The following is an 8,830-nucleotide window of genomic DNA, read 5'->3' as shown; positions in this document are numbered from 1 at the left end:
AGGAATTTACTGCTTCCTATTCTTCAGCCGCCCCCTGCGCGGCCGCGGTCCGATAGCTGCTCTAGCAGGTGCAACAGGACACAAGGCTAGGAATTTCAGCTTGGGACCCTTAACTGTTCCTCGTCCAAGTCTCGCTGTTCTGAAGTTTAGCTGACGCTCAGAAAGCAGAATGCGAGAAGGGAACGAACGAGTGCGAATGCCGTGCCAGCGAATCCGCCTCTCCCGGATTGGGTTCGCGCGTTGCGTCCCCTTAGCCTGTGTTCCCTTCATGCGGTGCGTGCGATCTCTTGAGCGCTGAGGTGCCAAATTGGGGCGGTTACACGGCTGTTCGGTTTTTCGTGCAGTAGTCAACATGAGCCGCACTTTCCCCTTCATTAACATTCCCCGTTTGGCCACCTCTATACGCTGCCGCTCCGTGGAAACCCTCGCTGTTGGTTTGCGTGGCGCGTCACTAGCAATCGCTGAACCGTCACAGGTAAAGTCGCTGGCGTTCGCCTCATCATCAGTTTGTGATCCAGCCTGCTCTGGCTCACTACCGTGTGAGTTTATAAGGCTTACGGGGTCACGTTTGCCCTCTTCACCCGCGTGCTCTGCTGGCGCTGCGAATTCTGGAGCCTTCGAACTGGTGAGGACCTGCGCAGCGTTATCTCCAAGACTAAGGCCCTTTTCTTTGGGCAGCCTATCCAAGCGATTTGGGAAAATCGAGGGATGCTGCATAGGCAGGTCTTGGGAGACGGCTGCCTCGGTCAGACGCAGCTCTAGCGGGCTCTCGATCGCGACGCGGGCAGTAAGTTGGTCGTGTTGGATACCTTTCCTATCCTTATACTGGCTGTACAGCAGGCCAGAACGGAGCTGGAAAGGTATGTCCTTCCGTGACACACCTATGTCACTTTGGTGACTCAAGTTGCGTAGAGATGGGTCGTTCTCTTGCTCAGCGGTGAACGTTTCTCTGTCCACACGAAGGAGTTCGAGAAAGCCATCTGAGTGGGGCAACACTAGATTCGTTTTCAGTTCCTCACCTAGCCCCAGCTCATTATTGGCGCCTGCTTCGGAAGACTCACTATAGCTTGCACTATTGTCGGTACTATTTACCCCTGTGCTACCAGTGAGTAAGTCCTGGGCTGGCTCGTCATTAGGTAGCGCGGAGTCGTCACGGGTTAAGTCGCCTGCGTTCGTCTCGTCGACAGTTTGCAATAAAGCCTGCTCTAGCTCATCACTGTGAGAATTTACAGGCTTCGGGCTTACAGGTTGAGGTTTGCCCTCTTCAACCACGTGCTCTGCTGGCGCCGCGACCTCACGAGCCTTCGAAATGGTAAGAACCTGCGCAGCATTGTCTCCAAAACAAAGGCCTTTTTCTTTCGGCAGCACATCCAAGCGATTTGAGCAAATCGAGGGATGCTGCTTAGGCAGGTTTTGGGAGATGGCTGCCTCGGTCAGACGCACCTCGAGCGGGCTCTCAATCGCGACGAGGGCAATGGGCAAAGATACGCAGTTTTCATTGCCGACTTTAATCTCTTTTCGCGCCGAAACCTCCTGATTTAATGTCGAATTCCTCTCGGCGCGCTTCGCCAGTAAAGTTTGCAACTCCAAACGCATTAGAGCAAGTTGCCTTTCATCGGCTTCCTTGCGGTAAAGGCGTTCTTTTTCAATCCTGTCAGCCTCCTTCTTAGCGGCTTCCTTGCGGCAAAGGCGTTCTTTTTCAATCCTGTCAGCCTCCTTCTTAGCGGCTTCCTTGCGGCAAAGGCGTTCTTTTTCAACCCTAACGGCCTTCTCCTTGCGTTCCCTTTCAACCCTGTCGGCCTCCTCCTTAGCGTTCCTGATTCCCTCCTGAATGAGTTCCCAGGTCTCCCAAATTTTGTCACCCTGCTCCTTAGCACCACATTCCTTAATAGCCTCAATCAGCTGCGGCTTTCTGTGACTTTTCCTGGCCTCAATACCCAGCTTTTCACACAGCAACATCAACTCTGGCTTCTTTAGCTTGCTCAAATCCATGGCAATTCCCGAACGAGGACTTTCAAAAATAAGCTGCTACGTGAAATGCTTAAGCGAGCACGTGCAGAAAACAATCTACAGGAAGTGATAAATTTCCAGAGTTATCAAGCCTGGCAGATTCTTAAAGAAAGTCAAGCGCTCACCACTGCTGAAGCCAGGACCAAGCGTGGAAGATCCCACCGCTGCCAACCAGTTGATATATTTCGAGGTAGCAGAATCCCACCGCTGCCACCAGTTGATATATTTTGCCGATGCTAGAAGCGTGTCCCACCAGGCATCGGGTCCAAGAGCACCGCCGCTGTGCCCAAGGAGGAAGGAAACGTGGGCCGGAGACGGGGAGTAGGGGAAGTGAAGGAAAACTGTATTCACATATTTACAAAATTTACAAGAGCGGGACTGAGAATGGCTCTCAGTGGAAGGGCAACGTCTTCGTCAACCGTAGTCGACTGGAGCTAGCAGGCTTCTTTCGGCCACACTCACGGCCGAGTTAAATATCGTCCGGTTTCCCCAGATCCCTGGCTGGGGAAAAATGGTCGACGAGCACTGTCCAATCGGATGGACCGAAGGGGACCTCCTTGTTACCGCCCACGGCTGGGCAGGTGCGAGCTTGTCCACTCTGTCGCAGCTGGGTCGAAGAGAGGGGAAGATTGCTGACTCATCCAGCCCCGCGGGGAAAGGAATCTCCTGAAGTCTTTCAGCAGGGGAATGAACTTGCCTCCCCGCCGATTGCCCAGAACGCGAGTCGGGGACACAGAATTCTTCAATTATCCGCCAGCGTGACGGCGCCGCCAGGTCGCCTCCGCATTCACGGTGGTTGCTCGGACAATAGCTCCTGGGCCTCGCCTGCCTTCGTCGCCGCTGCACTCCGTTCAAGGAATTTCGCTGGGGTTTTGGCTGACAATGGCCTTTGACATCCCTGCCACACTAATCCGCTGAGGCTCGGAGGGGCATTCCAAGCTTCTCACTTCCCATGGTCGTCGCGAGGTTGTCGACCTTGGCGATTGTTCACGGTAGCGACTTGATCGGGCCCACGTGGTCCGAAGTGGACACAGGTGTGACGGGAACACACAAAGAGAACCGTCATTTTTCATTTCTTGACTTGGTCAGTGACCCAATTTTTCCTTTGTGAATAAATAACACAAAGGGAGTTAAAGGGGGGGGGGGGGGTAGAAACACAACATCGGTCTCAGCATTAAACGGTTGAATATACCGCTCATTTAAGTGTCACTAGTATCCTGAGGCATCGTGAAAAGCTCTGATTGGAGGTTTATCACGGTGGAATTGGCTATCGCGTGGATTACGTTTTATTACTAATTCCGCACCTTCAACCACCATAACCAATAAACGCTACTTAATTGATTTGTCTATCTTTAGAGGCTTTACTTTTAGTGTACGTCATGCGATCTTTCCCTGCCTGCTGAGTAGTACCCTTGCCTCCTGAGCGATTCTCACCCTATGAAGCCGTTTTTTTTTATTCCTGTTTGCCGGTTCAGCATGCCGACCTATCTGCATTTTCCGGTCTTATCGGTCTCAGCATTAAACGGTTAAATATACCGCTCATTTAAGTGTCACTAGTATCCTGAGGCATCGTGAAAAGCTCTGCATGGAGGTTTATCACGGTGGAATTGGCTATCGCGTGGATTACGTTTTATTACTAATTCCGCACCTTCAACCACCATAACCAATAAACGCTAGTTAATTGATTTGTCTATCTTGAGAGGCTTTACTTTTAGTGTACGTCATGCGATCTTTCCCTGCCTGCTGAGTAGTACCCTTGCCTCTGTGTGAACCATACCCAGAAATTCTGGACAAGTGCATTTTTCAGAGAGATGTCGTTATGAACGAAATTTTTCATGCTTCGTAGGATTATACTTGTAATAACCAATATACCCGCAGATATCTCCCCTCGGCAGGCTTGAATATTTTTGCTATCGTCAAAAACTTTCCCCATTCGTTTTCTATGGCAGTCATAACTACTCGATGCGAGCGAAGGACAAACTTTAAAAGAAAGATTTTGCAACGCATCGGAAGAGTGAACGATTGCATTCAATATTTCCAAAACAATACCTTACAATATTCCACAGTTACCTCACAATTAAGATTGATGTCTTGGAGTTCTGGACTTTGTTCTCTGTTTTTGACACAAGAACAACGTTTTCCGAGCCCTATCGTTTTTCCCCTGTCTGCAGACTTTTCCGCTGTTTTTCTTGCACCAAATGAGCCTTCCTCATCTTCTACCTTTGACGATTTCTTTTTCGAGCCGGCTGACGCCACCACTTTCAGCGTGAAGCGGGATAGTGAACGGCGACTCCGCCATCACCACTGATTCCGACATTCCTTCCACTATGGGCTAGATTCATGTGCTACGCAGAGAGGGTCGCTGGTGCGCTCATGGCAAACTAAAATTATGGCAAATTATAGAAGCGCAGGAGTAACAACAGACGCAGATGTACACAGGCAAGCGCTCACTTCGTCTTCTCTTGTGTGGCAGCCCTAGTTAGGGTTGTGTCGCGCTTTAAACGTGTTCAATCAGGGGTTCACGCAGAGTTCAGGAGAAATGAAACACAAGAATCGGTAACAGAGAAAACAGGTTTGCTCATTAGTTCGAACAGCGACTGGTGCCGGTGCGGCTGACCCGACGGGATTACAATGCGACGATTCATCCGGCTGGAGTCGTTCCCGGAGCTGGCATTTAAATACTTGATGCTGTGCGCTCGATTCAGGAGACTGCTTCCGTGTTGGTGGCTGCGGGGCGAGGTGGTCGCCGTCGGATGTTTCCTACGGCGTGTCCGCGACTGACTGGACCGGTGCTGGAGCGGATGTCCACCTGCTCGAGGGGGCCGAACTTCGCGTTTTGCCCGCAGGAGTGCACTTAACGGCTACATGTTCGCCTCCATTTGTCCGCAAAAGCCGTCCGTCCCCTATCTGGGCGCATTGTCTGCGACGTAGTACCATTCAAGTGCACAAGGTGCGGCTGGAACGAGGTTAGAAAATTCTCGTTTCCTGTTTCTTGCAAGTGTAGTTATTAAACACGCCAATTAGAGCTATACGATCTACCCTGGGTTTAAAATCACCTACAATAACATCGTTGCGAAGGCAGATATGCGCGGCATCACAAAGGGATGAGAAGTCTAAGCATCGACAGCATATAGCTTTTAAGTCCGCCGTGAGGGCGCCCGTGCCGGTGAGCTGAGTGCAGCACGCGTGACGCATCTTGATCAACCAGCGCGTGAGCACTGACGGTGCGCGATACGGTTGCGGTGGCGGTACGCGCTGTGATAAATATCTCCGTTATGCTTGCGGCAAAGCTAGTGTCCTCGTTTCTTTCGCTGCCTATTTCATCCCTAGAGTCACGGTCCCGTTCCATGGCCAGACCCCCCTCCTCCTAGTGCGTGTTTCGTGACACACTCTCGCACATGCTCTGCACTTGTCCAGCAGGCTGTCCGTACAGGATACGTTTTTTTTTTCAAACATGCACTCGTTGCCTAAACCCCAAGATTTCACCCAGCGTTCGAGATGCAATAGCCATTTTGATTCGCCTCTAAAAATCTGACCGAAAGACTGTGTTGTTTTGACCTAAGAACACGAGTCAGCATCAGTGTATTCATGCATGGGGCAACCTAGGCGTAGCACGCATTACAGCACTACTTTTTTATACCCCTGTTCCAGAGTTCGTCGTTTTCCTCCCGTCCCGCGCGTCGACCTTGACGCCCATTGTCGACTTGCGCGGTGAGTCACGTACGTAGAGGTGCTCCCATCCTGCCGCGCATTATCGTTTATTTTCGACGCGTGCGCGCTCATCGAAGGAGGGCGATGACCCTTGCCGCTGTCGCGCCTTCTTTAGGCATGTTCCGGCACATTCTGCCCGTCACATCGGCCTCTGTTGTTTTATATTTAAACGCGATGGCGTTGTCTTCTCTTCTACTGAAAATCTGGCAACGGCGCTGTCGCGCTCTGAGCAAAAAATACCTACCGAGGCCAAGTTACCTCGTGACGTCATCATAACCTGCCAACAGCATTGTAAGAAAACTGTCCACCGTGGCAGATGGCAGTTTAAATGATGACTGATCGCGAGAGCTTGCAAGGGGAGACCAACCAGGGTCTCGGAGGCCACACTGGCGGCTGTGTTTAAAATAGCCATCCGTAGGGGCAGTGGCGCATAGTTTAGCCGCTGCACCACTGCGCCAGGAGCGGTATGAGGACTCACAGAGAATTATAAATGCCAGGTACAGAATTTCCAATTCCGCATATATGGGTGTACAGGCAAAACCTAGGCGAAGTGTTACGCAAAGATTTCAGGCCACTGAAGTTAAGCATTAACGCTCTCGCGCATTAACCCTCAAGGCGAGCTTAAGCGTCACCTATAGTTTCTTCATCTTCGATATGGCCTCCCACGAGGTAGGCCGTCATGATGTTTTTTTATGCGCGTCGCCTGTTTCACGTTAACATATTTGCATCCAAATCATTGTTTTCAGTTTCCCATGGCTTTGCTTTTCAGTTTCTCACAGACAGCGCGTTTCGAGGCCCTAGAACGGCCATTCTAAATTATTCATAAAGACAAAATTTCTGAATTCCTCGACAAGCATTTCGCACCTTTGGAACGGCAGAACAATCCGCCGAATAACTGAGCGAAGCACAATATGAACTTTTTGCGGCACGGTGCCTATAGGATTGCGCAAGCCAATTTTCTTAATTTTTTAAAGCGCCTAGCAATGTTTTCACGAAATGAATGATACTGACTACAAAAAATATCTTTTGGACAAAATTACGGGGCAGTTTCTTGTCTAGATAATAGCATCGCTTTTCCATAACAGTAAATAGAAATCAATGTCACGAGGTTCTACGGCGCGCCTAGGAAGCGCTGTCTGGTGCCGTCATTTTTTTTTTTTCTTCTCTTACGTTCTACAGTGTTGTAGGTTTGGTTTATGGTTTGGTTTATGGGGTTTAACGTCCCAAAGCGACTGAGGCTATGAGAGACGCCGTAGTGAAGGGCTCCGGAAATTTCGACAACCTGGGGTTCTTTAACGTGCACTGACATCGCACAGTACACAGGCCTCTAGAATTTCTCCTCCAAAGAAATTCCAGCCGCCGCGGCCGGGACGCGGGTTCGATCCCGGCCGCGGCGGCTGGAATTTCTTTGGAGGAGAAATTCTAGAGGCCCGTGTACTGTGCGATGTCAGTGCACGTTAAAGAACCCCAGGTGGTCGAAATTTCCGGAGCCCTTCACTACGGCGTCTCTCATAGCCTCAGTCGCTTTGGGACGTTAAACCCCATAAACCATAAACCGTAAACCATCTTTCTCTCTTTCTTCTTTCACTCCTACCTTTCCCCATTCCCTTATGGCGCGATTCGGGTCTTGATTCGGGTGCCGGCCCAGATGTCAGACAATTACTGCGCCATTTTCTTTCCTCAAAAAAAACAATTTTCCATTTCTTTTCCAACAGGCCGCCGGCGTTCATTGGGTTGTCGTTGGCGTTGACAACTTCCTAGACTCCGTTGATATTGTTTAAAGGAAAGGCGCGTAAGTGGCTACCTGGATTAGTGGACACAATCGCGCTTTGAGGTACATGGCCGTGGGGTCCACCTGCAAAAAACCGTGCCTTCGCGCATTATTTCGTGCTCAGCAATGCTAAACCGCCAGCCGTTTTTAGAGCGCAGCTCTTTGGCGCCCGCTCCTGCGTTTCGCGGTGTCGCCGTTGTCCCTCGTAACCAGCTTCACAGCCGGGGCGGCACGCTGCTCTAGCTGCGCGTGCTCCTGAAACCATTTCTCCCGCACGCCCAAGTTGAAACGCATAGCCGCCGCCGTTTGCCTGAGGAGCTTTACGTGACCACGCGATAGCGCGCGGCGTTCTCCGGTTGCCGAAGTGCCGGCTCGGCATCGGCGGATCACGGTGCGTGTTCAGTCGCTGCTATCTCTTCGCCGCTGAACCTGGTTAGAGAGCGAAAGCTATGGCGTATCGGGCAACTATGCGCGGCTTGGCGTCTGTAACGTTGAGTGCGTTCCGGACACTGGATAGGCAGCGCGGCCACCCTTCCACCCTGGCAGGTGGCGGTTAATGATGATGAAAACTTTATTTATAACAAGGGAGTTTTGGACACGTCGGTCCTTGGGCCCCCGCACGGCCCCACTGCACTCAAACGTTCATGTCCCGGAGGCTCATGACGCTGGCAGCCCGGCCGGTGGCGATGGCTTGCTTGGCCGGGTCCTCGGAGCGCAGTAGGGTCTCCCAAGCCTCCCATGAGGTAAGGTGCTCCAGGCCCCGCGGGGGAGGATCCGCCGGGCAGAGGAAAAGAATATGGTCGAGGGTGGCTTTGGGGTGGTGGCAGAGGGTACAGGAAGGGTTCGTGTGGACTGGGTGATATCGCGAGCGTATATAAGGGGAGGGCAAAGTGCGTGTTTGGAGCCGCCTCCAAAGTGTCTGATGGTAATTGTCGAGGGAAGGATGAGGTGGGGGGGTAGAGCCGACGCTCGGCTTTGTAGGCCTGCGTCATTTCACTGAATGAGTGCATGCGCTCCCGCGAGAACCCCAGGTCGGAGGCCGCCGGTGCCCGGTTGAGAGAAGCTCGGGCTAAAGCGTTGGCGGCCTCGTTTCCGGGATTCCCGGAGTGGGCAGGCACCCATATCAGCTCCACATGGCGGGGCGGGTGCGCGGCGAGGGAGTCCAGTATGCGAAATGCAGGGACGTGAACTCTCCCGCGAGCAAAATTTAGTATGGCAGTTTTGGAATCTGACAGTATATATCGCGCCTCCGTGCGGGTGATGGCCAGGGCAATGGCGGCCTCTTCGGCCTCCTCCGAAGTGGCAGTAGGGGTTATGTGAAGTGTGGCAATGGGTTGG

This window comes from Amblyomma mixtum, chromosome 6, assembly GCF_055824585.1.
Source record: "Amblyomma mixtum isolate Tamu chromosome 6, ASM5582458v1, whole genome shotgun sequence".
In the NCBI taxonomy this organism is placed as follows: Eukaryota; Metazoa; Arthropoda; class Arachnida; order Ixodida; family Ixodidae; genus Amblyomma; species Amblyomma mixtum.
This window is presented reverse-complemented; position numbering follows the sequence as displayed.